A 26,328-nucleotide genomic window follows, 5' to 3' on the forward strand; every position below is an offset into this window, starting at 1 on the left:
GACAGTAGTGCTACATGTTAAACAGCTCTAAAGCGATAGAGCAAACTCACATCTCATTATCTTTTAGCTGAATAAACTGTTTGTTTGGTTATGCTTGTTATCCAATTTTTGTTTTAAATTTAATTTTCTCATATAAACACCTTACATTATAGAAAAAAAATCTTTTTATAGTACGGAGGTGTCCATATTAAGAAGACATGACTGTATCATCTTTGAAACTAGTTTGCCACAGCCAGTGTTATAATATGTATTGATTTTTTATGCAGTGCCTGCCTTTCCTTGCCCCTTGTGAGGACGACTGAGAAAGCGACTTTGCGCCACAACGACGGATGGCAAGTGTCCCAAGTGTCGTCACCTATAGTGGTCATGTGCTATGTGTTCGCAGCATTGTAAGCCGACCGTGGAGCACTTTCAAAAGGGAACTTTCGCCATGTGCACAGTATGGCCGTGTACAATACGGGGCACGTACAGTCAGAAGAATTATGAGAGGGAACATGCGGGCGCGTGTCACTTGGTACAGGCAGAGCAGCCTAGCAAGTGTCATGCTTGTGCACTGAGGGGCCCTGGTTTGAAGAGCCGAGGCAGAAGTTTCAGCGGCGGTGTCACCGCCCTGGCGGCTTGTCGCCGAAGCAGAAACGGGGTTAGCTAGCTTTGCTCGTGGCTGGCTTTGTGTATTGTGTGTAGACCGGGAACGTAGGCTTATGAACTTCGGCAACAAGAATACTACACGGCTTTGGTGTTTTGGTATGAGCAACAAACGTGACACTATCTGCTACGACTAGCTACAACCACCCACCGCAGCGGTGAAGGCATCCAAGAAGCAGAACCTGTGTATTACGCCGTTGCCGTAACCCAACAGTGCTCATTTGTCATGGAGGGCTTTCCGCCCAGAGACTTTGCTCGTCACTGAGTGTTATTTCCCGTGTTTCTCTTTGTGTGCGCAGTGGCTGGACGGGCCTCATACAGCAGCTCTTCAGTCTCAAAGGTGACTAAAAGTTGAGGGTGGATGGACTTGCAGCAATCCCCTCGGTTGGTGCGTGTGACAGAACCTTTGTACGGCATCATCGGGAGGATGCTGTTGTGAGTTAGCAAGTTGTCCAATTGTATGTTCATTATGCTAATATTTGAAAAAGCTTGTTTAAAAGGATGCTGGACCAAAATTTGGATTTCATAAAATAAGGCCGCGGAAGCTTTGAATGGGAGCTCTACAAACTCCGAAACATCACTCATACATTAATATCTCAAACGGATGGCCGTATTCTTGGAAAGGAAAGGGCACAATCAAACAAGAAATGTGACATCATACTTCTCCTGGTACACTTTAGAATGAGGGGAAGCGGCCTCGCTTCTCTCCTTCCCGCTTCGGTTCACCTGCTTAAGGGGATGAAGCCTAGAGGAGAGGGAATGAGGATCGCGACATCACATGTCTCGTCGGCCTTGTTGAATCCCACATGTTTCCGAAAATACGGCCATCCGTTAGAAATAATGCTCTATGTGTGATGTTTTGGGGGTTTTGCAGCGTCCCGCCTACCGCCCCAGTGTTGTTTTGCAAGCTTCGAATTTCGGTTAAGCATACCTTTTAATATGAATAATTGTGTCATCAGAATGTTAGAACATGTCAGTTCTACACAGCTACTCTCAAACATTTTCGAGTGGTCTCGCCTGCCAGATTCAAAGGGGGGGGGGGGGGGGGGGGGGGCAACATGTACATGTTTTTATGTCTACAGCACAAATAGTTCCTATCATGCACTCTAAATAGCTGTCAATCGACAGACTGGGTAAAAGAGTGAGCACAAACAAGTCCAACTACCAACAATGCTGTCCATGGCGAATCTTGGACACCATGTCTTACGTTATGTGGCCTCAGCGGTCTTTCTATAGTTCTTTTCATTGTTGCCGGTAGAGCAGCTACCGATAGGGGGGGTTGCGAGGACGTCAACTTTGAAATGCAGTTTCTTCACATAATGTTTGCACTTTGGGAAGTTTCTACACATATACCTTTAAGTCGCTATTGTACGGATGAAACAACTTTGTAAGAGTGTCTATAAAAACTTGGGCAGGGTTCTCTTTAACGTGCCTGACTTACAACAAGGCTGTCCAACTTGAGAAATTTCACTGGTGGGAAGCTTATTTTCATATAAGAGTGGTGTACTTCTTCACAGCACTGTATGTATCCAACAGAAACTCCAGATGTGTTCAATAAAAGTAGCATTTGCTAATATTGTGTTTTCTGTGTATCTGATGCACTAGGTTGTATTTGTTTTGAACGCTTGCTACGTTTAGGCTATAAAAAATAGTCTAAATTTTATGCCGACAAGCTTATTGAAAAAGAAGTGTTCGGTCTGAATAAAAGATTCCAAAAATTACACTAAAATAAATTGCTACTTGGGGTAGCAAAAATGGTGTTTTACAGTCGACTCTCATTATTTCAAACTCCAGGGCCCGTTTGCTCGAAGTGCTAACCGCGGCTGAAGTTAGCCGCAGTACCTAGGAGAGGGATTTTCAAATCACGTGACTGGCTCGGTAGGGATGCGGGGAAGCGTGGCGGTACCCCGGTGAGTGAGCGCCGCACGCTTTGGAACTAATATGTCGTTGTAGCTGCAATACCGGGCGCGTTAGTCAGCAACGAATGGTGCAGGAAGCTTTCGCTTTGCCTTACCTCACTTCATCACAAAGCATGAGCAAGGCTCTTGCCGCATTTTTTAGATAGTCTTTCGACTCTGGCCATTCCTAAGCCTAAATGAATGTGGTAATTGTCGGCTTAGCAACATCTTTGGAAAGCGGATTGTCTTGACTCTATCGGTTGGGTATTGATTGCACACAAAAGCAAACAGCATTCCTATAGACCTTTTTCTAAATTACCCAAGCATCGAGAAGAACGCTGGAAGTATAATTCTGCGGTCCGCGCGCACTGGCCTTCCTCTTATAAAAGATTCGAAGTAAATAATCATAATAAATATTTGACCAACGCATGTGCAAGACAAAATTTGTTTTAGACTTTTTGCTTTAGAACAGTTACTACTTCAGATGCCAGCACGTGCAACGCGTGTAACTACACTTGTAGCATGCACCTCGGTGCTTGGGAAATTTAGAGAAAGGTCTAATATGGTCTATTGGGACGCTGTCTGCTTTTGTGTGCTATTAATACCCGGCCGATTGAGTCAAGGCAATCCACTTTCCAAAGACATTGCCATGCTAACATTTATCGCGTTCGTTTAGGCTTAGGAGTGGCCAGAATCGAAAGACTATCTAAAAAATGCGGCGAGGTCATATGCTCATGCTTTGCGATTTAAATGAGGTAAGGCAAAGCGAAAGCCTCTGGCACCATTCATTGCTGACTAACGCGCCCAATATTGCAGCTACAACGACATATTAGTTTCAAAGCGAGCGGCGCTCACTCACCGGGGCACCGCCATGTTTCCCTGCATTCCTGCCGAGCCAGTCACGTGATTTCAAAATCCCTCTCCTAGGTACTGCGGTCAACTTTAGCCGCGGTTAGCGCTTGAGCAAACGGGAGCTGGAAGCCACACACTTTAGTTTGAAATATCAGAAGATTGAATTATCAAAATTCATCTAAATATTGTCACGAATAAAAACATACTTCTTTATTAAACTTAAAATCAGTGTGTAATGCGCCGAACTTGTGCTAAGAAACATAAATTAACAAAGACTTTTGATGGTGTCGAAAGGACAACTGCCTCAAGCAGCCAAGCGAAGGTACTTTTGTAAGCGCGTGGGTATCTAGAAGTTTCTGAGCTCGAACAAAAAAAATTGAGAGTCGTCTCATCATTCCAGTCACGCAAACAAAAGAAAGAAGGACGTGCGCTGGCGGGGTCAGCGGCATGTGAGTCGATCACGCTGCTGACTCGGCTATTTGCACGTGGCATTACTCCCCTCTTGTGAAAGACTCATCGTCTTTATGCAACACAAAATTAAATTAACAGCTTAAACAAGACTAGGTCAAAATACAGAGTCTCGTAAATAGCAGATTTTCACAGTCCTACCGAGCATACCTAGTTCAGTTGAGTCGGAAGACGTGAATCGCCTACGGGTCGCAGAGGGCAGCGTGACAATGTTGATGTGCCATTGGCCAACGACTTACAACTTGGGTCTCATGTAGCGAATAACCTCGAGGTCGAAGCACCACTTTAACAGTTCCTTGCTGCGACGATGAATTGGTGTTTAGATTCACAGTGGATAGCCAGGCTGAAACTGGGCGTCGTGGTGACAAAGATTGTAGCAGTCATCGTCAGGAAATTGTGGCTTGCATCAAAATGCGACCAAGCTGGCAAACTTCCTCCGTTCGTTGAGTGACATACCAGGCGTCGTCGTCCTGTTCGTCTTCGTGACAGATACCACACTTGCCGTAGGTATTGTCATCGGGTTCATCATCAAGGTCGCCGTCAAGTTTGTAGTCGTGGTTGTCGTTAAAGGGCAACTCCGGACCATACTTTCAATTTTGGGATTATGACTGTTTTTAGTGCAGTAAGCGTCCCTGAATTGCAAGGTGTAATTTTTTCCTCGTTATTGTGCGTAGTTTTAAAGATGTGGACGCCTCAAAGTTTTGTTTGGGGCACGGCCAACAAAACCGAAACTAGCCGCTCGAGGCCCTGGCAGCACTAGAAATCAGCCGCTATGTGAACGTGACGTCAGGATCGTTCTCGTTCAACGAGTACGCAGGTTGATCAGCAGCTACTTCTGTTGCGCTAGCCGTCTAAAGGTAGGAGGTAAGCTGATTTTATTTTAATTCTGTATATGTGGTAGATATCCAGCACATGTAGGAAGAGTTAGTGCGTATACCCAAAAGCTAGTGACTGGAAAACTCGTACAGTGCCGTACTCGGCGGCCGCTGCCGCCGTGCGTGTGCCATGCTGTACTTGTCGCTAGTATACCCAAAAGGTAGCGACTGGAAAACGAGTGAACTCGTTCAGTACCGTACTCAGCGGCTGTCGCCGTGTGTGCGGTCTTCCGTACTCTGTCGCTAGGCCTAAATTGTCATCGGGGCTCCGTGGATGGAGCGGCGTTGCTCTACGACGCGCTGCCAGTAAAGTACAGTACTGGGGGCCCTCTCGCTTTCGCGCTGCGGGTCAGTAACAGACACAAAGCTTTGGGGCTTTCCGGCACGGGCTGCTGCGTTAGGGCTGTACATGTCTGTTTTTGCATTCTTTTTTCCTTGGGCGCGCAAAAGCCAAAGTCCACTCGTCGAACAGCGTTTACCCACACCTTCTTCAATTTCTGGTACGTTGGAAACTTGTGAAAAAGCACCTCCGGGTTGTGCAGCGGGTTGTTTGAGCAGCACACAGCACTACAAGTTCTACTCGGCATCCTTCGAGGAACAGCTGGGCAGTCTTGGGCGCTACGAGTTGCTCGCTAAAACCAATCTTTGAGTCCTCACAAGCAAATAAACAAAAGGCTATACCGAAGCTACACGGACTACAGATAATAGCAATGGCTAAACATGACAATCACAAGTCCAAGTAGCGGTGGTAGCGGCTCAAAGAAGCGCACTCCGCGTAACGCTTGGAGGAAAAAAAGAATGATACTGACGTCACGGCCCAATGTTGCTTTAGTGATCGGCAACCCGCTAGCCGACCGCTAAGGTGCAGCGGCTTGCGGCGGGTCACATTTTTATTATCGGCATTAGTTGAGAATGCGGCATCCCAGGGACGTAATATTTTGGCTGGGGTCGTATTTTGTGTCACTACAGCGATACCAGTAATTTCTTTAATTTCGAGTTTTGGCCGGAGTTGCCCTTTAAAGTCATCGTCCGGATTGTCCTTGGATAACTGTGTCATTGATTTTACTTAGTTGAGCTTTGGTCGCACATAGCACTAGTGGCAATTGGTATGGGGGCACTGCAGATATTGATCGCACCACCAGGTGTAAAAGCCTCGTAACAGAGAGGAAAACTAAGTCGCCCATCTTTTCCACAAAAGAACCGTATATGTCCTCCACTTTTACGAGATACATAATAAGTGAGGAGTCACGTGTATTAACGAAGTGCGGGCGGTGTGACATTGTCCCTGCCTGGTGGCCTGCAACTGGTGCTGTAATCACACATGGTCCCAACAGCCTTATGGTTGCATCTCGCAGCACCAGGAACGACACTTTGGCTGTGTTCCAAATCTTACCCAAATAGATCCGAGTTACTCCGGTGGGTCGTGTCACGTGACAACACAGATTGAAAAGTGCTGGGCACGGGTAGTTTTTGGAACGCTGAGGTACAAAACCCTTACCCTGGATTAAGATCGAGTAAATTGCCCTTGTCAGCCTACAACTCTACAGTTTGGGTTGCTTCACTGGGGTTGCCACTTTCATCCTCGAAGGAACATAAGCAGTCAGATAACCAAACCGTCAGTTACCTAAGTGCAATAATGCCGTTTCGAAAGCCCCTTTGACGGCATCTAAGCAGCTCGCATTAGAACAAAGCCTATTCCATTCCTACTCTATTCTGGGCAAAATGTAACTACTAATTTCATTCCCATTCCATTCCAGTGCTGCCACCATTTTATTTGCATTCGATTCCAGGGTTGTGGAAGTGCGGAATCGTTCCAACTCTGGAGTGGCAACTCCTCAACACTGGTGATAGTCACCAAGGCACCCAGTTCAGTGTGAATGCTGTCCTCACAGCCCATCCAAAGCTGTTATTACTGTAACAAACTCCAGTACGACGAAGTAGTTGAATTCGGAAGCCTGTTGTGCAGATTTGTACCTTGCATTGTTTCCGGTATTTTTTATTTCTTTTGTATTTTATAATGGACAACAACCGTTGTAATCTCGGTATTGTTGCCAAACCTGAAGGTTTTATCATCGGTGCACTTTTAAATAAATACATATATGCCACAGCCGCAGCTCAGCGATGAGCACTTACACTGCGACTTAGGTGTTTTGTAAGTATTCATTTTGATTGCGCGATAATCATGTTTGTCTTCTGTTAGAATTAAAAAAACCAAAACAATATTCAACATGATGGATAATTTTGGACACCCGCGGCATGTGTGATCTCAGCATTTGTTCTTTTCATCTGAAGTGTGTCTCTTGCTTACTACCTATAGAGTATGTTGTGGACGGAAAAGATGCTGCGACCGACTCCGAGCAATAAAAACATTCTGTTTATTCTCATGTCGTTGAGCTCGTGGTGACGAGTATGAGTAGCACTGTCATCTTTGGCGATGCCAAGGCTGAACCGATAGACTGCCACAGAGCTATCGCCCTCAGCTCTGCACTGTGAGGAATGGCACGATTTTGTTGAAGTGATTGCGGCTCCAGAGAGGTGTCGTTGCTGTTGACATGTACCGCAAGCAGGATGACATACTAAAGAAGAGGAAAGAGAGCGTCTGGAAGCCGTGCATGGTAGTTGACGCCGAGGTCAGGAAATGAGGCAGCAGACGGGGGAAATCGACCCTGTCGTGCTTTCAGTCCGGCTCGATCAGTTTGGAGTGTACAGCCTCGGACTGAAAGGGGGATGCCGGCCGACTGCGGGGCCGATGCAACATCCCCTAAGATGAGGAACCGAACTGAGAGCGAATGCCTGACATGGCAACGATGAGGAGACCCTGGTCGGCTAGCAACATGCCTTGTGAACAGTGTGAAGATGTCGATGAATATTCACTTGCCAAGCCGGTGGGGCAAGCAAGGTGGTCGCAGCCCATTGCTGGGAGATGCCGGTGCTAGATGCGACAGAGCAGAGGTGGTTGCGGAGGCGCTGCAGATGTGGAGGCTGAGAAAGTTGAATATGTGCCTACTGCATTTTCGTCCGAAAAGGCAGAGCCCTTGCCGTGCCCTTGGCCACGAAGAACATTCCCCTGGATAGCAGGTGCTCGGAGTCAATCATCATGTCCAGGTCACCAATCTGTATCACTTTCGATCTTGAGGACGGAAGAGACGGTGCAACAGACTCTGAGTTTAACTGTGAAAACATTCTCTTTATTCTCGTACCGTCAAGCTCGTTCCGACGAGTAGCTTGCTTTTATACACTGCAGTTGCATTATACTGCATTATAGTTGATCTAAGTATTTTGCAACACTATTAATACGGCAGATTGGGCGAGTTGGTACGGCATAATTACGAACCAGCGCACAGGTAGACCAGTTACTCAAAATCCAAATACACAAAAATATACACTCGCACAGCGCTGATGTGAGTTTTTTGTGTTTGGATTTTTGGTAACTGTCTACCTGTGCGCTGGTTCGTAATATTGCAACACTGCCGTCTTTAGGCGGTGTGGAGGCTGAACCGATGGACCGCCAGAGGCCCATATCTGTATCTGTTTCATAAACTGAATGCCTTTTTGCACGGCTCTGTGTTTACTTTTGTCTTCCAGATTTTTACTGCTCACTTGTTTTTTTTAATTTTATTTAGAGGATACTACTGGCCATTGAAGGCCCAAGTAGGAGTGGGGTACAACATATGCATTCACACACCTACAACAACAAACAAATAACACGACATTAAGAGGTTTACAACAACTAACCAGCAAAAATATACAGGATATATATATTTAAAAGGGGGGGGGGGGGGCGGCACAGCATGCATCAAGCAGCATGTAATTCAATCATTTGTAATAATAGATGTGAAATTTAAAACTCATATTTAAGATTGAACATTATCAAACAAATGGGAATTTAATTAAGCTATAAATTTTATATAGACTGTTACTTTTTATACAATTTTGTCTAGATTTGTCAGGATACAATCTGCAAGTACGCATAAAGTAACTGGAAGGTTGAAAGAAGCAAATTAGAGATTGCAAAACCTACTATTTACGTGATAGTGCAGCTGAAATAAGGCTCCTTTTTCAGTTTTTTTTATTTGAAACACCTTAAAAATACATTGTATTCTAAGATTTTTTGTTATTATTATGCTTGGAAAATTAAGTTACCGATTGTGTTCGGTTTATTCTAAACTATTTATATGAAATTCCAGAGTGCTTTTGTGCATAACAGTGGCTAGATAAGGTTTTTATAATTTCTGATAAAACAAACTGACTAGTTCCTCTTTAGTGACCGTTTCGCCAAGGTGACAGCAGAACAAGTAACGGATCCCGACGTCAAACTGCAGGAATTTGAGATATATGTTTTCTTAGCGAATGCATGCACGCCACTGTTGTGACATATTTGAATATCCTTATCGCTTGCTTGGGCTCAGCGGGTAATGCAGGTCGGCACTAGCGTGAGTATAAAGGCTGAACTGCATAAAGCGATTTAGCGAGCGACGGCGACAGCGACGAGTCAGCGACGTATTACGAAGATTTCTTACTATCGCTCGTCGCGTCACTCGGTTTTTGGATTTCTAGAAAACATCGTTCCGCTTTCATGCGGCTTGCGTCGTCGCGCGAGTGACCGAGCGTCAACGAAGCGGGTCGCCGTCGCTGTTCTCGTCGCTCGCAAAATCGTTTACATTCGGTTTATACTTCACGCTGTCAATAATATCGACTCGAGCGCGCATAATTTCATTTCCACGGGTGCGCGTGTAAATCAAACCCTAAACCAAGACGGGGGCTGCAGCCAGCAGCTTTGAGAGCGTCATACAATGGATTATAGTTTGACAGAAGCAAGCACACACTTCGCTAGCGCATTCCAGCCTTGAGCGCTCGAACTTCCGAAAACGAAACCAGATTTTGCTATATTTTGGCTAGCTCGAAACATTTTTTTTTAAATATAGGGTGTCTTTTAGCTATAATCTAGACTAAGAGAAATGTGTACCTTCCCAAATTATATTTATGTCGCCGTACTATATAAGTAATAATTGTGTAATATCGTTACGTTCATATAAAATACGGGGGGTGTCACCGGACCTTCGTCTGAAACAAAAAGTCTGCTATATATACCGAGCGGGTTTCTATTGCAATTGAGTAGGAGTGTCGGGTTGTTAGTGCCTCCGTTCGTTGTTTGTGTATGTAGATACTTGTAAGTTGATCTTGTGGTATGTGCTGTGCTCTGCTGTGTGTGTTGGTATGCTGCCGTCCGTGTTCGAGCGTGCCACTTCCACGAATACCGATATGTCCTTCATTTTTGTAGTTTTCCGCATACTCACTAGGTGGCGCAAGCAGCCGCCCAATTTTATTTTAGCTTTGTTTGTACATAGTCCATTTATGTGTAAGGAACCACACCACATAGCTACAGTCTAGTAGAAAAGTAACCGCGTGTTTAAATGGCGCATAGCGCCGGCGTTCAGTTCGTCTTCGTTCGCTGGCCGTTTCGGTAGCCGAGTCGTACCCGGAAAGCCGCAAAATTTGCGTACACACGAGATATGAGTGGATACGTCGAAACGTCGCGTACAACTTTGCTCGCGGTAAAGAGGTGAGCGGGACGTCGGTAACGCCGGTCGGGTAGGGTCGGGTCGGGTCGTTGTCGGAGCTATTCGTCGTCGCTCGCGGCAAACGGGCTTTTTCAATAAAGTTCATGTCTGTGGTCGCGAAAGGTAACTGCTGTGGAAATTACCCGGCGTCGGTGACAATGCAACCGGCTTGAGGCCTCGGCGATCGGCTGAACCGCCACGCGAACGAGACCTGCTCGATGGGAAAGCACGCTGCTGGATGCAGTCGATGGTCGCTCCCACTGTCGCGTAATCGCCGTAATGGATACGGCGTCGGCGCTTGGGGGTGAATGCTTGCGGTAGTTCAGCACGTATGGACGATTACGAACGAACACGTGCAAACTACGCTTTCGCTGCGGCGAAAAGCCGTGTAAAGCGCTGGGCCTCGCTCGTAGAACCCAAAAAAAACACCCCTAGACGTGTGATCGCAGAACGAAGTACACGTTCAAAGATGTTCATTTTACACGAGACCTCGGGTGCAAACGAAATACACCGAGCCTCGCGTGTAAAACGAACACCATTTGGGGAGTCCGCCCTGGGACAACGGTTTGCACGTCCAGGGGTGTACTTTTTCGCTGTGTGTGTATGATCCACCAAAGCCTATTATGTGGCACAAGGAGTGTATCGTCATGGCGCTGGTCGTCTTTGTGCGTTTGCCAGCTAAAACAATCATGCGTAGTGGATGCGCCGTGAGACTATGGTGCCTGGAGCGCGTCTCCGACTGGTATGTTTAGCGTCCTATGCTGTCCATACCTCAAAAGTACTCCCCAAGTGGCAAACAATGACGTCACAAGCCGAAACGTCATGCCGTTGCATGCCCCGAGACTGCCGGTTGGTAACAAAAACACTAAAAGAAGCTGCGAGTAGCACAAGCGAAAGCGAGTGTCGCTGTCGCCACGGCGTCCGAACTTCTGGCTGCCGAAGCTTCCGTGAACTGCCATACTGGAGGTCGACCTGGAGCAGAACAGTCGTCTGCCAATCGCACCACAGCTTTTGGGAAGAAAGCGGGATGGCGACTCGGCAGCATTACTCATATCAGACGTCATCACGCAGAAATCGAGGGACCATTGTCCGCCATCCATCAGTAGGCAGTGGTACCTTTCAAACATATTAAAGGGGAAAACCAGTTCCTTATTCTGATACACATTTAAATTAGCTTGTCGTTAGGAAAGTGATTTCGAGCATAAATTATTTATTGTACCTAAAACTCCAGGGTCCACGAAACTCCGGTCAGCGGGCCAAATCCAACACGCAGAGGCCTTCCAACTCGCCCGTGGTTGGCCGCAGTTCTTCCAATGAAGCCCAGCCCACGGCTCGCTTTCAGCAGGCCAGCTGCTACCGTCGCAAAAATAAGCGCGGTTAAAAAGACGGCGTCGCAAAGCTTGCTAACAGCGTAAACGACAGGTCCTGTTGTCATGTTATTTATAGGACATTGTCATCACCAACATCGCTATTGTTAGGCCCCTGTTTCATATCAGTGTATGTACGTAACAATTTCTTTGTTTTCCGGTGATATTTGCGCGTAGCGTCTTGTGTCGTATCTATGGCATATCGTCATCGGAAGCTCTATCATTCTCATTAGTCTTCTGCCCTGAGTCGACGTGCCGAAGTTTCTATGCACTTTGATTTATTTCTTGTGAATTTTCTGGTTCCCAATTACTGTGCAACGTCAAAATTAGATTAAATATTGCTTTTCAAAAGAACGTATGCCTTTTCATCCCTCATAGAGTCTCTTTTTTTACTGCAATTTTCAATTTTGTATTTAGACGCTGATCGAGAATTGTTTATTAGGTTCATCTGTCATTTATATTTATTTTTTTATCTCCTGGCAACAGATCCCCAATCCCGCCTTTCAACAAAACGTTTTAGAGACCCCTTAATCGATATTGGTGCAAGAAGAGGGCCCAAGAATAGAGAATCGTTCTTTGAAATGCAATTGAAATTGGGCTCAATTTCAATCGCGTTTGGAAGTAAGTCGTGGAAAAAGTAATTGTTGAAAAAGAATGCCCGGGGTTAGGGAAGCTCTTTATTGAGGCGAGTGAACCGCATCAGTAGAAAGAAACCTTCATGGGAGTAATTTGTGTTGCAGTCCGGCACAAACTGTTTTCAAAAGGTGTACACAGGTTCATTGCAGTTTTGCCGAGCGATGCTAAAAAACCCTCGGTAGTACAACATAATTTTTTTCTATTTTATTTTGTCCCCAGTAGCGCATTGGTTAGCACGTCGGGTTCCCGTACTGCTGACTTAGGTGCGAAGCTTGTTAAAGCAATTTGTTTTCTTTCTTCTAAAGCGATAGCTTTGGGCGACACGTTGCAGAGATTTTGAGCTCGTTGGCGGTCGTCGCCTCCATAGAAAAACCCTCCTCTCCCCTTTCGTCGCCAGGGAAGTCGAGACATCCTGTCGGCCGTGCCGCGCGAAAATGGCAGCCCTGGCTTTCCGCCAAGAATGGCGCGACGAAGGGAGAATCTTTCTGTCGGCCGCTCGAAACAGTTTTCTCCATACAGTCCTCAAGTTATGCGAAATACCACTTTGGCAGTGGCCATTTGCAACGTGTAATGTTGGATGCTTTTAGAGACTTCCGCTTAACCACGTCCTTCACCTATCACTATGAGAAGTTACCACGTCGCACATTTGTCCTCATGTACGTCACGGCACCTTTCCACCCGCATTGCGCGACTGTGCTAAAGGCTTTTGTTTCTTTGCACATCATGGGCTAAAAGTTCGACCATAAATAATGGTTTGCTATATATTAAAATTATTTCGACGGCATATTGTCTATTTAGAGCAGAGAGGGCAAAATACAATAACAATACTCGTACGCGCCACTACATGAATAATCCTAAGGGAGTCCCAGATAACAAGACAAAGCAACTGTAAAGGCAGCCTAGTAGCTAATTTTTTACGCTGCTTTGCTGCTCTTGCTCGGAGTAGTCTGTGGTGGCCTTGTATGAAGGTGGATCTTTATCTCAAATTCTCCTTTGATTAAAATTCTTTTGTAAAATTCTCCGCAGGGGCGCCTGTTAAGTGAGGTGTTTGGTGAGTGGCGTCACCGCGGACACCGAAATATGCGGGTTCGCCTTCCCACGTCTGGCTGCGCGTGCTTTTTCCGTGTCCGGGGAAGAGGTCATCCTTGTTGTTGAGTCGAGCCCCAGGTAGGTTCGGAACCTTCCTCTCGATCTCTTTGAGGCGGCGTCTTCTTGGTCGCCAGCTGCCGGAGGGTGGCCGCAGCACGTCGGCGGTTGTGTTTAACCGTTGGCTGACTCTGCAGTGCCGGTTTCGCGTACCGGTGTTTGGCAGAAATCACCGTCGCGCCTTCGTTAGCTTCGGGAAGGATGCGTACGATTCCTCTTCCATGGTAGGCTTAGGAATGTTGAAGGATTACAGGCTGGGTTGGCGCCGAGGCCGCAGGGCTCGGTGGGGCCATGCCGCCCCAAGCCCGACCTTAGGTTTAGCTCCGTCTATTAGGGGGGAGGAAGGCGTATGGGCTGGGGAGTGTTCGCAAATTAAGAGCACAAAAGTAACAATACGCTTAAGAAGCGTACAGACGGAGCTCTTTCTGTGTGTTTCCTCGTCACGGTCCAAGTCATTTAGAGCTGTTCCTGGGTGATTTCAGATAAGATCGATCAAAGGGTGGCTGGTCGACATTTTTAAATCAACTGATGTTTTTATATGACATTGTCTAGTGTCTGGTATAAACGAATCCACACTTAGTTTTGACCAGAAAAAAAATTTGGAGACAAGAAAAATCGTAAGGCAGGGAGAGGTGGACAGTTGCAATAACGCGCACTGATGGAGGATGCAAGCTTTGAAAGTGAATAATTAAAACAATAAAACTAGGAGAATTTTAAACCTTTTTAAAAACAAACTATGGGTACAACTTGCTTGTAATATAAAGTAATAACATTTATTAAAAATTTATTTAGTTTTCTAAAAATTGCCAAACATGCCTGCTCGAACAACAAATGGCAAACTTTGGAGGTCTGTATCTCATGAAATAATTTAATCATTATGATATAATTGGCAGATATTATTCTACTAATATATAGCTAATATTTAAAAATAACTAAGGTATCTGTGTGATACAATAGTTAGGATATATTTAGTCAAACCTGGAAAAAAAATCAAACAAAGGAAAATTCCAATGCGAATAAAAAAAAACACCACCCTCGCTTTTTTTTAAATTTAGGTAACCTGTTATACTCTATTTCGGCATTCATTTCCATTAAAAACATGTTGCATCATTTTATTGAGAAAGAAGATACGACTCCCCAAAGTAGGCTCCTTTTTCAAAGCCTACACTTAGCAGTGTTTTATACAAGAACTGACTCTGAGTTCCAGTTTCATGAAACCAACACACATCTTTTATATATTTTTATTCGGAGGAGGCCAATGGTAACTAAAGAAATCGTTCACACACTTAAATTAAGGAGAAACTACTGTGTACAAGGAGGTATCATATTACGGACTAGTGATCCGAGAAAAGATCATGCAGCCATCGGTCACTAGGAACTTTGTTTACTTTATTCTCCTGCGACACTATATGCTATTCCCTCTTCCGCTCTACCTTCATCTCTCTCGCCCTCTCTTTCTCATATATATCCCTGATATATATCGAGAACAAAAACATGTTCAAGCATTCCCTTTCTGCGTGGTAGTGTTCTGTGGCTAGCAAAAATCATTTTCTCGCTAAGCTCACGATTATGGCAAAATAGTTGCCGGAAACCGCAGACGACACTCGTCGCTAGTTCTGGCAAAACGGCCGATACAATCTCTTTTTCGCATTTCCCCGCTCGCTGTCAAGGACAAGGGAGTTCGCCTCAACCAGCAAAACATGGCCGCCGACGCCTGTTTACTGAGCAGTCATGCCTGTCGCCATCTCACTCGCTGGCGTCACGGGCGATAATATCAGGCACAAAGGGGCACACCAACCGGCAGCATTATCCCCAAATACTCGAGCCTCGCGTAAATACATAGAGTGTAAACGCTGTCGCCATGTTATCGTAGTAAGACCGCCCCCCCCCCCTCCCCCAACGGGGACTGTAGTACGCGACGGCGTACTAACACAACGGCGACGATATCGACATCGCGGGCTCCGAATTTTCCCATAGTTCTACTCCACGGGCATTTCTCGAAACGCTTGATATTGTGTACGCCCGCCTGGAAGGATTTCAGGCGCGTAGTTAAGATAAGGCGGTTCTCCGCGGCAAAAGAAAGCAATTTCACAAAAGCTTAAAAGCGGCGGCGACGCGTGTGCGGTGAACGCGTGTAGTTTTGGTGTAGACAGGGTGTGTGTGTTCTCGTTGTTGACACCAGCCGGCGATAAGGCACTGCAGGCGGTAGCTCAGTACAGCAAGGGCTAATCCGAGTGACCATCAACGTAACCCCACCGCCAACCCCTCGCGAACCGGTCGCCGACATGGCTCAGGCTGTGTCATGAACCACGTGGTAGAAGCTCGGGTGCTTTCATATCAGCGCGTGGAGGGACGACAGTGCGATTCCGGAAAGTCTTTTTCGAAGGCCGCTGACCACAATTTTTTGTCTGGAGACTTTCCCTCTTTCTTCCTTTGACGTGGATCAAGCTTTGCCGACAGCCTCAGTTGTGACCTCTCTTTTCAAATGTACGTTTGCAGTGAGTGAGCTCCTCAGCCTCGGACTTGTCACTTGTGCACCCAGTAGTTCTTTCACTTGGCAATTATATGCCATCAGTTGGGGTTTAATTTCTATTATTTATGTATACATCATGAAGACGTCCTGGAGCTCCGAACGAGTGTTTTGTGCAGATTACTTTTGCAAACACAAAAAGACTATACCAAAGCAGCGGAATTTTTGAAGTGTTGGCGAGTTGGACCTAAACTCGCTGAAGCAAATTCTTTCGCCTGACTGTTCCACCAAAGTGAGTGCGACGGACTGCCTGTGCTACCATTGCTTCATGCACATCACTAAGGAGATCTCGATGCGAAGCTCAGAGCAGTGCCCCGATATATTTGCGCCAGCTGAAGAAGCAATTGAAGATCTAAATCGCAGCATACTACCTACAGATGTGTCGCCGCTGAGACAACCAAGCGTCGTAAGAAGTCGGGACAGGCCTGCCTATTTCAAGAGAAAGCAGACAGAACTGGAGCAGGTTGCTGTCAAGAATATACGCTCAAGGCTACGTATTGCGTACGACAGGGACTCACCATCGGGGTCGTCCGAACCAACATGCTCCACATGCACTGAGTGGGTGGACAACTTTCGGCAGGCCTTTGAAACCGCCACCTCTCTCCGGGAACGTTGTCAACTGCTTACACTCCTGCCGTCAACACTGAAGAAGAATTAGGTTCAAAAGATGATTCCACAGGCCTCAATGTACCTCACCAGTAAATCCCGAAAACTCAAGGAAAAGCATGGCGTGTGGTATGAGCCGGATCATTACACGAGGTGCAAGGTGAGCCCTGAGAACCTGTCTGCTGCCCTAGAGTACTTCACGAAAGACGAGCTACAATGTTCGCGCCAAAGTCCCAACCAGAAGGACGTCATCTCTGTCATGCTCAACGGAGAGAAAACGTTCGTGCCAAAGCGCTTCATGACACGCTCACTACGAGGGGCCTTCCGTATATACAAAGACAAGCATCCCGATTCCGGCGTTGGGCTAACGAAATTTTATTCGTTGCGCCCTAGATGGGTCCAATATATTCCACACCAGGAAGTGTGCGTTTGTGTGCGCTGCGCCAATTATTATTGTTGTATTGCCGCTCTAGAGAACGTTACAAGCTCAACATTCAACACTGGTGAAATGAACTCGGCATTTCTGTTCGACCCAGCAACAGAACTGTGCCTTCAAGGAGACTGTGATCACTGCCCAAAAGGCCAGTTTCTTACACTCCAGGAACTTGATATCCCGGAGGATGAAGAGATTGTGCTTGCAACATGGGAGTCCGGCGACCTTGTGAAAAAAACTTTGGAACCTGAGACTTTCCTAAAAGTCAACCAAGTGACGGTTGGAAGTTGGGTACTTCACAACCATATCCGGCAAACGCAAGGTAAAGCGATCTACGATGAAAAACAGTACATGCAACGCGGGAGCATTGTCTTTCATTTTGACTTTGCTTAAAACTGGACCATCGTGCTTCCTGACGAAGTGCAAGCATATCACTAGAAAAAAAAAAAAAAACAAGTTTCGATATTTACATGTGTAGTGACGACAAGAAAATCTACAAACAGCTTTGCCATCATCAGTGAGGACCTGTGTCACGACGCCGCTCACGCTTGCTTGGCTCTAGAAAAAGTGAAGGAGTGGGTTGAAGACAACGTTGCGGTATACTCGTACGTGACGTACGTAAGTGACGGCGCCGCCAGTCATTTCAAGAATCGCTACCAGCTTCACCAATTTGCAAAGGACAATTGCCCACAAGCCCAGTGGTTATTTTCTGCATCTGGACATGGGAAAAATGCATGTGACGGAGTTGGCGGACTCGTGAAGCACCAGGCCACGCTGAACAACCTGAGAGAACGTTCAGTAAGCGCAATTCAGACGGCCAGGACAATGGTGAGCGTTCTATCAAAGAAACTGAAAGGCGTGCATCTTGTATATCTGGACGAAAATGAGGTTGTTCGGTATCGTGAACAAAAAAAAATAAGAGTGGCTGACGGTACGCGCCTTCCCTGGCATTCAGTCTTGGCACGCGTGGCGGCTCAGCAAGTCATCAACAGAAGGGACCTGTGACGTATATGTAGCACGGACAGTCGGATCCGCTTGGAAACAACTTTATTAAATGGGTACAGCGAGGAAACCCTTAGCGTTTTACTAACTGCTCATTTTGAATGCAGGGACACCTTATTTGTCACATTTTTCTTCACGGGGTATTTAACCTACTGTTTTTGTTGGTGGTTACTAATAATTTTTATCTGATCACTATAAAAAAATCAGGCAGGATAAAATATATCGGCTTGCCACGATTCATTCATACACCGAGAGCATCGAAGCTGCTCCAGTTAGGCACTATGGCATCCGTCACCTGAAATTGTTTGTAATCGTAAATACACAGCCAACCTAAATATCTTACTATTATATCTTTGTTTTTGTGTGTGGAAGTAAAGTTATTTATTTTACTCTAGATGTAAAATATACCGGAAGGTACAACTTCACACTGCATCATCTTTTCTCAAATCATTAGTCTCTAATATGATATCACTTTGTACGCTTATGTAAAATGCTGTATATAGTTTCTCCTCCCTTTCACTATGTGACCGATCGCTCTTTTTATCAATGACCTCATCTGAATAAATGTATATAAAAGATTTGTGCAAGTTTCATGAAACTGGAACTCAGAGTCACTTCTTGTATAGGACACTGCTAAGTGTAGGCTTTGAAAAAGGACCCTACTTTGGGGAGGTGTTTCTTCTTTCACAGTGCAATGATGCAACGTGTTTTTAATAGAAATGAATGCCGAAATAGAGTATAACTGGGTACCCAAATTTTAAAATATCGAAGGTGGCGTTTTTTTTTTATTCGCATTGGAATTTTTCTTTGTTTGATTTTTTTCCCATGTTTGCCTAAATATATTCTGACTATTGTGTCACTCAGATACCTTATTTTTTTTTTCAATATTAGCCATATATTAGTAAAATAATGTCTGCAAGTTATGTAATAATGATTAAATTATTTCATGAGATACAGATTTCCAAATTTTGCCATTTGTCGTTCGAGCAGGCATGTTTGGCAATTTTTAGAAAACTAAATAATTTTTTAATAAATATTATTACTTTATATTACAAGCACGTTGTACCCATAGTTTGTTTGTAAAAAGGTTTAAAATTCTCCTAATTTTATTGTTTTAATTATTCACTTTCAAACTTGCCCCCTCCATCGATGCGCGTTATTGCATCTGTCCACCTCTCCCTGCCTTACGATTTTTCTTGTCTCCAAATTTTTTTTCTGGTCAAAACTAAGTGTGGATTTGTTTATACCAGACACTAGACAATGTCATATAAAAACATCAGTTGATTTAAAAATGTCGACCAGCCACCCTTTGGTCGATCTTATCTGAAATCACCCTTCTACCAAAACAAGCTTGGGACCCTGTTCATGGGAGAATTATTCGTTCTCCCTCTTTTATTCCTTCGGTGTACCTGAAAGAGTTTCACAATGTTAAATATTTGAGCCATGCCTTGAATTCTGCTGTTATGAGAATAAAACATGCATTCCAGCTGACTGGAAAATTTCCTAGTTTATACGCTCAAATGGAAAAAAAGAACGGGTAACCAAGCGCTAAGTATAACGCGGCAATGAAGGCATTAAAATGTGAGTGTTAATAACAATACATCCCTACAAGAAGGTAAGGTACGACGCTCTAGGAGTAACTATCTCTCAATCACCTTTCTGGAAGGGTATTCTGAAAGGTCACGGCAAGGGCAGGTTTTTCCTTATCTTTTCCGTTCTTAAAGACTGTATTCTTTGCCGTTTCCCGATGCATTAACCCGGCTGCGTGTGAGAATTCTGACACGGTCAATCTTCGTCACATAATATTTTTCAGGCTGACCAAGTATACTATATCAGACTTTTACATTACCTACGTAAGAATTTACTTCATAGCACACCAAAAAATGGCATCAGTCCACACGCCATTATTAAACAAAAGTGAAGAATGCCGGGCACAAGCACCAACTATCGCCAGCAAAGGTCAACTTTCAGCCAACTAAAATCATACATAGAATGGATTTGGACATAGCGGGTGGATCCTGTCTTTTTTTCTTTTTTGAAGATTGCAAGTTGTTTGCAAGGTGCGGCGGCTCAGTTGTGCAATCTTTAAGTAGCTAACTGACTCAACCAGGAGTGTGCGAGTGTTGCGGGCCTGTCCGCAAACTGCGACACGCTTTTTATATAAAAAAATGCACACCTGAAACGTGTTGCGGGAGAACTTTCTCTCTCTTGCGCACGTGTGCTGTTTAGTGGGGATTACAGTGCGGCGTGAACCGTGCAGCTGAGAGCGTGCGCAGGGAAGGCGCGAGGGCTTCATGACGCACATCTTCGGTCGCCGCGCGCATCCCGAGGGGCCCGAGATTGCATCAACCTCTGCGCTGTGCGCTCGTGCGGGTGGCACTAGTAGCTGCTCGGAGGTAAGGCCGGTTACGACACTTGCGTTTGAGTGCGTTTGACTGCGTTGCGTCGAGAACCGAAAGCGAGTCACCGGAACATCTGTGCTTCGTATGAAGCGTGGAATCCAATTCAAGGAATCTTCTTGGCACGCGATATAAGCAGCAGCGATGTCCTGGTTTCTCGCTGCCGCAACGTAGTCAAACGCAGTAAAACGCAACTGTCTGAACCAGGCTTTAGGGTGCCTGAAATTCGACTGCGACAGTGTGGAGGCACCCTTTTTTGTATTAACAACCATTTAGCAGAAAAATAAAATTACCGAGCTCAAAGATGTTATTACTCTACAAAGCGTCGCGTGTGTGAGAGGACACTACTCGAAGGCTTTCCTGTTTTCCGGTTGATCGCACGTGACCTCTCCATGCATGGTTATAACAATTGGTGGTTTTGGCATAGTTCTGTAGTTGCAGAATAGCTGCCGCTTAATGCTCCGAAAGAGTAAGCTTAAAAAGTTTGATTTCCTTTTATCTCGAGTGGCTTACAAGTATCGCTCGTACTTTGCGCGAGCGATTGCGAATTACTTTTGCATTTTTCGCTCAGTACTACACTAACCCCGAGACATTTCCTATAGGGCCAATGGAGTCGACTTTTGTACAGTAGCGCCGAATTCCTCGTCCGTTGGTGGGGGGCTCTCATTACTTGAACGAGTCGACATATCATTTCATATTCGGTAAATTATAAAGTCATATCATCAACTAATCATGCTATCAATAAAATATCTAGCTCACTTTTCAAAACGGATTTTATATATCACGTTTGGAACGTAGTAGCCTACTTGAAGCCGTTTCTAATCCAAGCCATAAAGAATCCAACATGGCGGCCTTTTATTTTTGTAGGGTGGTTCTCGTATTATCGCTTCGGGATCGTGCCAGAGCCTGGATCCAGGCTCCTAAGCATAACGCCCGGTCCCGGTAGCGTAATAATAGGGACTTTTAACAAACCGTAACCATGTTCCGCGTACCGCATTATCGGAGCCTTTGAAGCATGCTTTTAAGCGCGCGTCCCGCGGTCACGGTATCACTCCGGGTGCGCGCCTATAAAGCACGTTTCAAAGGCTCCGATGGTGCAGTACGCGGAGCACGGTAACAGCTTGCTAGAAGTCCCTAACGTATAGTATACGGTGTGCGATTTCGCTTTCAACTGTATAAGGTGCGTAGTCGTGTGTGTGCGCGTTGTGCTTCTGTTTTGATGCGTCTCGACGTCCAGTCAGGAATCCAGAGCTCCGACCGAAATATTTCGAGGCATATTTATTGCACACACCGTAAACGAAATTAAGTACAGCACTGCGCCTGCATATGCGCAAAAATAAAACAGTGACAAAATCACTTCATTACCCTCGCCCACAAGCTCCAGCTTCAGATCGCCAGTACCCCTCTGTCATCTGTGCACGTTCTCATCACTTTATTATTACATGCGGCGCCGCAAACCTTTTTGGGAATGGGCTTTATCACTAATTTTTTCACCATCACTTCTTGGGAATTATCACTAACATATATGTTTGCAAGTGCACACATTGATCCATATAATTACGCATTCTACTTGCCAAGTTGGATCAGCGGTTCACTGAAAGTAAAGTTGCCTAATTTTTACATATTCAAAGCTTGTCACGGAAGCAAGACGAAAATGTGGTGAAATAAAGCTTCGAAAAATGTTGGCACTCAACAGGCTGTATAACTGGTTGGGAACCACGAAGTGTCCGAAGCTTTCTTCCTCCTTAAGACAACGTTCAAATGCTCGTCCCATGTCCCAGTATCTGTAATGACAATGTGGCCATGATATTTAAAATTTTAAACTTTTTTAGAAAAAAAACAAATCTCTATCTACAGAGAACAAACCAGTCACATAATGCCGTTGTCGCACCCGGAACCATGCAGAAATTAATGAATCTTCAAATTAAAGTATAGGAAGCCTAATTCTTTCCTTTTATTATCCTCCGTCTGTTCGAGGACCGCCAGAGACCATTTTCAAGATTAAACCCAATTGTTACACTTTCAATACGCAGTTGTGCACAAATCGAAGTGGGGCTAACTGTATACTATTAACTTCATTAAAACCGCAGTTGTTCGGGGCGGAGACTATAGGAAAGCATGTGCTTTTACTGCGAGAACGAGCCTGCCTATAGTACAGAAAACCCGCAAAAGTCTAATGGTAAGTTCGCTGAGAAAATCAAACTGAGTACAGGAGACACATACTCGAGTTCGACAGGCGAGCGGAACGCCGGGGAGCGGAACTACGCTCGCACGACCCTTGGGTAAACAAAACCACGAGACACCGCCGTCCGCCGTTACGAAGTTTCGAATTCGGGCGAGGGTAGCAGCGCGCCCTCCAAGGCCCAAGACGCCGGCGAGGAGAGCGGGTCGGTTTAGAGTTTTGGTTTGAGACCGAAAACGGAACAGAAAGAAATATATCAAATATATTACATTTTATTTTCGTGGTGCGGTGAAGACGTTTTGTCGGAATTAGTGTTAGCAAAGTTCCATATTTGTATTTTTATATTAATGAGAGCCCCCACCACCCAAGCGCTGCTGCCGGTGGCGACGCTATACACCGCGCCGCTGATGGTGGCGACGCTAATGTCAGCGCCGCGAAATTCGGACTGTGACCGGCGGTTGACTACACTTTCAATGAAGACGTAGCTCCTCATGCAGATATGGATCTCCTTGAAGTGCGTTTAAGCGGCACAGACACGACTTATTTGGAAATTGTTGAAGGCGCGCGACCGGTGATTGTTAAGATATCCGTCTGACGGACGTATGTTGACTTTTCATTTTTACCAATTTTTCCTTTGCCTGTTTGAACACAGGACACGGTCGCTCCTGTAGGCACATTTAGGTGGACTGAAACTGCGGGTTAAATAATTTTTTTTTCAAATGTTGGAATAAGATAATTGCGTTTTCCTTGTAGTCTACAAAAGTCGCTGCGGTCAAATTAGATGTTAGGATAGCGTTGTTGTCAATACTTTCAACAAATTTGAAGATCACTACTCATCATGGCTACCCATTTGAAACGCGAAGCGACTTACAGAAGCTGTTTTAGGTTGTTTCAAATAACAGAATATTTCACTGCGTTGCAGACTTCCGCTTCAACATTTGTGGAGAAAAATCCTACGTTATGGCGTCCATAAATTGTACAACTCGCGCATTTTTGTGACAAAGGCCAGTACGTTTTGTATACTCGGTGAGAATGCGTGAGCACTGTGCTCAACAACTAAATCTGATGGATATTTTTTTGCTTTCGAGTGCCGCTCCGTGGCACTGAGCTTGCACTCAAATTCCAGAGTACAGTCGAACTTGGCGCAATAACACCTGTGATGCGAAGAAAAAACAAAACAAACGCGCATGAGGAAAGAATGAAATACAAGCTTTCAAGTTGTTGTGAAAGAAGAGATTATACAAAGGATGTGGTCGGATATAGTTTTTTATGCGCCTATTGACACGTAAAACTTCGTAACATCTACATATAATGCTTAAGCTCGTATAAAATGTGGTCAAGTCTTCTAAACCTATTGGGTCAATTGAGACTATTTCTGACGAAAATGAAGCTTCATTCCTTTTTTAGTGACGTTTACAACTCAGACGGTGACCTTGCAAATTGAGGGGTGCGACGTAGAACCCAGTGACAGGTCCTGGCTGGACAACAGCGGCAAACTAGCTGCTGTACTACAGTACTACGTCTTCAAGAACTGCGAGCGCCATCTCGGGGAAAGCAGAAACATAAAAATAAAGAAAGAGGCACCAATTTTTGGCTTTTCTAATTCGCTGCACTGGCTGAATGAATCAACTTATATAAATAATTTTGATATTATTCTGTTGCGGGTTAAATGTAAAGACACGGGGCGTAAAACGGTTTACCTATATTTAACTTCGTAGGATGTCTTCAAACGCAAAAATGCCAGAACAATCGATTTTTGGAAATTTCACAATTTTGTTTAACATAAAGTATATAGATAGGTATTCGTAAGTTTCAGTTTCTTAAAAACGTGTCATTCTGAATGAAGTAAACATTTATAAAAGATATCCCACACAAAAATGCTTTATGGTCGTGTATGGGAAATTATATGGCAGGCTATCAGCCCTTGTTGCTTGTTATAATGGGCTATCTAAATCTATAAATACAGCTACAGCCAGCTAAGGAAATATCTATAGCACCGTTTCTAAAGACTGTGAACGAGTAGATTTTCTTTACCCGCCTATAGAAAATCAGTACCAGCACTTGCTTCTTCAGGAAAAACGCTCCAGGTTAGAAAATTAACGCAATAATAAGTTTCTGTAATACCGCTGACAAAGCATGACACAAGAGAGGTTCTTTGCTGTTGCAACGAGTTGTGAAGACAGTAATATTGTTTGTTTGAAAAATCCATTGAAATACTTGTGCAACAAATAAAATTAATTATTACCCCACAAAAGTGAAAATAGATTACACTGGCACCGAGAACTCCAATCAAACAATAGCTGGATTGTAATATTCAGCAAGAGTGTGCTGCATTTCATCACTGCATTGACAACATGATTCATGAAACTTATTAAAATATAATATTAAATTTTAGTTAATTAGCCTAATGATCTATTCGCTTTTTTCATTGTGTTCATTTAAGAGATGGGGCTATTCCAAGAGACAATTCAAATATTGTATTAAGTACGAGTAATATTTGCTCCGCCTCTCCGCGTTTATGCGACAAATGACGGTAGTCATCGGCTCAGTCGGATTCAAAAATAAGAGTACCATATATAGAGGTAGTGCGAACTTCAAGTACGTAGAGAGGGGTGGGGGTCCGGTGTCGGTTGCGTTGTTGATGTTGTGTGGGGAGTTGTTCTGCTTGTGTTCTGTGTGTTTTGTGTGTTCAGTGATGTACATCTATTTACCATAGCTTTCAGAAGTCGCGGAAACTTGAATTTAGCTTTCTCTTTTTTTATAGTTTGTTGGCTAAAGATAGCCATAGGAAAACTCATACAGCCTTCTTTAGCTGACCGTATAAATTGCTAAAGACACCAGCATGCTATAGCTGCCATAGGCAGATATAGCATGCTGGCTATGGCGAGCCAGCCATTAGAAAAGCTAAAAAGCGCTATGGCTGGACAGCGGTAGGGCCATAAACAAAGCTAAAGAACCCGATAAAGACGACCATAAAAATGCTAAAGAAAGCCATAGAAAACTCTTTAGCTAATTTGGCCAAATAGGCAAAGCCAACCATTAAAGAATTTTCTATAGCCGATCATGACACATTTTTGTATGGGATATGTGCACATCTGATGGCGTGAGAAGAAAAAAAATCATGACCCATTCCACTCTGGGAAGAGGGATGACCGGCGAAGCTCTTTAGCACACGACACAGACGCGACACAGAATTTTGAACAAAGGTTCGAACATACATTTATTGTCGTGATCGGGGCTCACCGTGACTGAAGGTACGCAAAAACCTTTATTGATGTCTTAAGTAATGGTCATTATTTCGGATGGACGTCTAACACCGCCCCGAAGAGACGGAGGAAAGTAGACACGCGCGACGGGACCGCCACCCGGCGGGAAGTAGACACGCGCTTGGGGACCGCCATCCTGGGGGGCGGAAGGAAAGGAAACTAAGCACGCAAGCGGCTTGGAACGGCGACAACAGGGGTCGGTTCAAGCGTAGACAAGGCCGACGCGGGTCGCACAAAAACAAATCTTTTAGAACATTTTACTCTCTACCTGAGAGTCTACTGACTTTAAAAATGGTACCTATATTTGATAACTAATGTACTGAACAGAGCTATCTCTAAATTACCCCATCATCAATGAGAATGCCGGGAAGGGTGTCCCACGCGCCGCACGTGCGTGTGTCTGCAGCAGTAACTTTTCTAAAGCAGAAGTCTAAAACGAATAGCATCTTGCACGCGCGTTCG

The sequence above is a fragment of the Ixodes scapularis genome, unplaced genomic scaffold, assembly GCF_016920785.2.
Source record: "Ixodes scapularis isolate PalLabHiFi unplaced genomic scaffold, ASM1692078v2 PGA_scaffold8__174_contigs__length_109621045, whole genome shotgun sequence".
NCBI lineage: Eukaryota > Metazoa > Arthropoda > Arachnida > Ixodida > Ixodidae > Ixodes > Ixodes scapularis.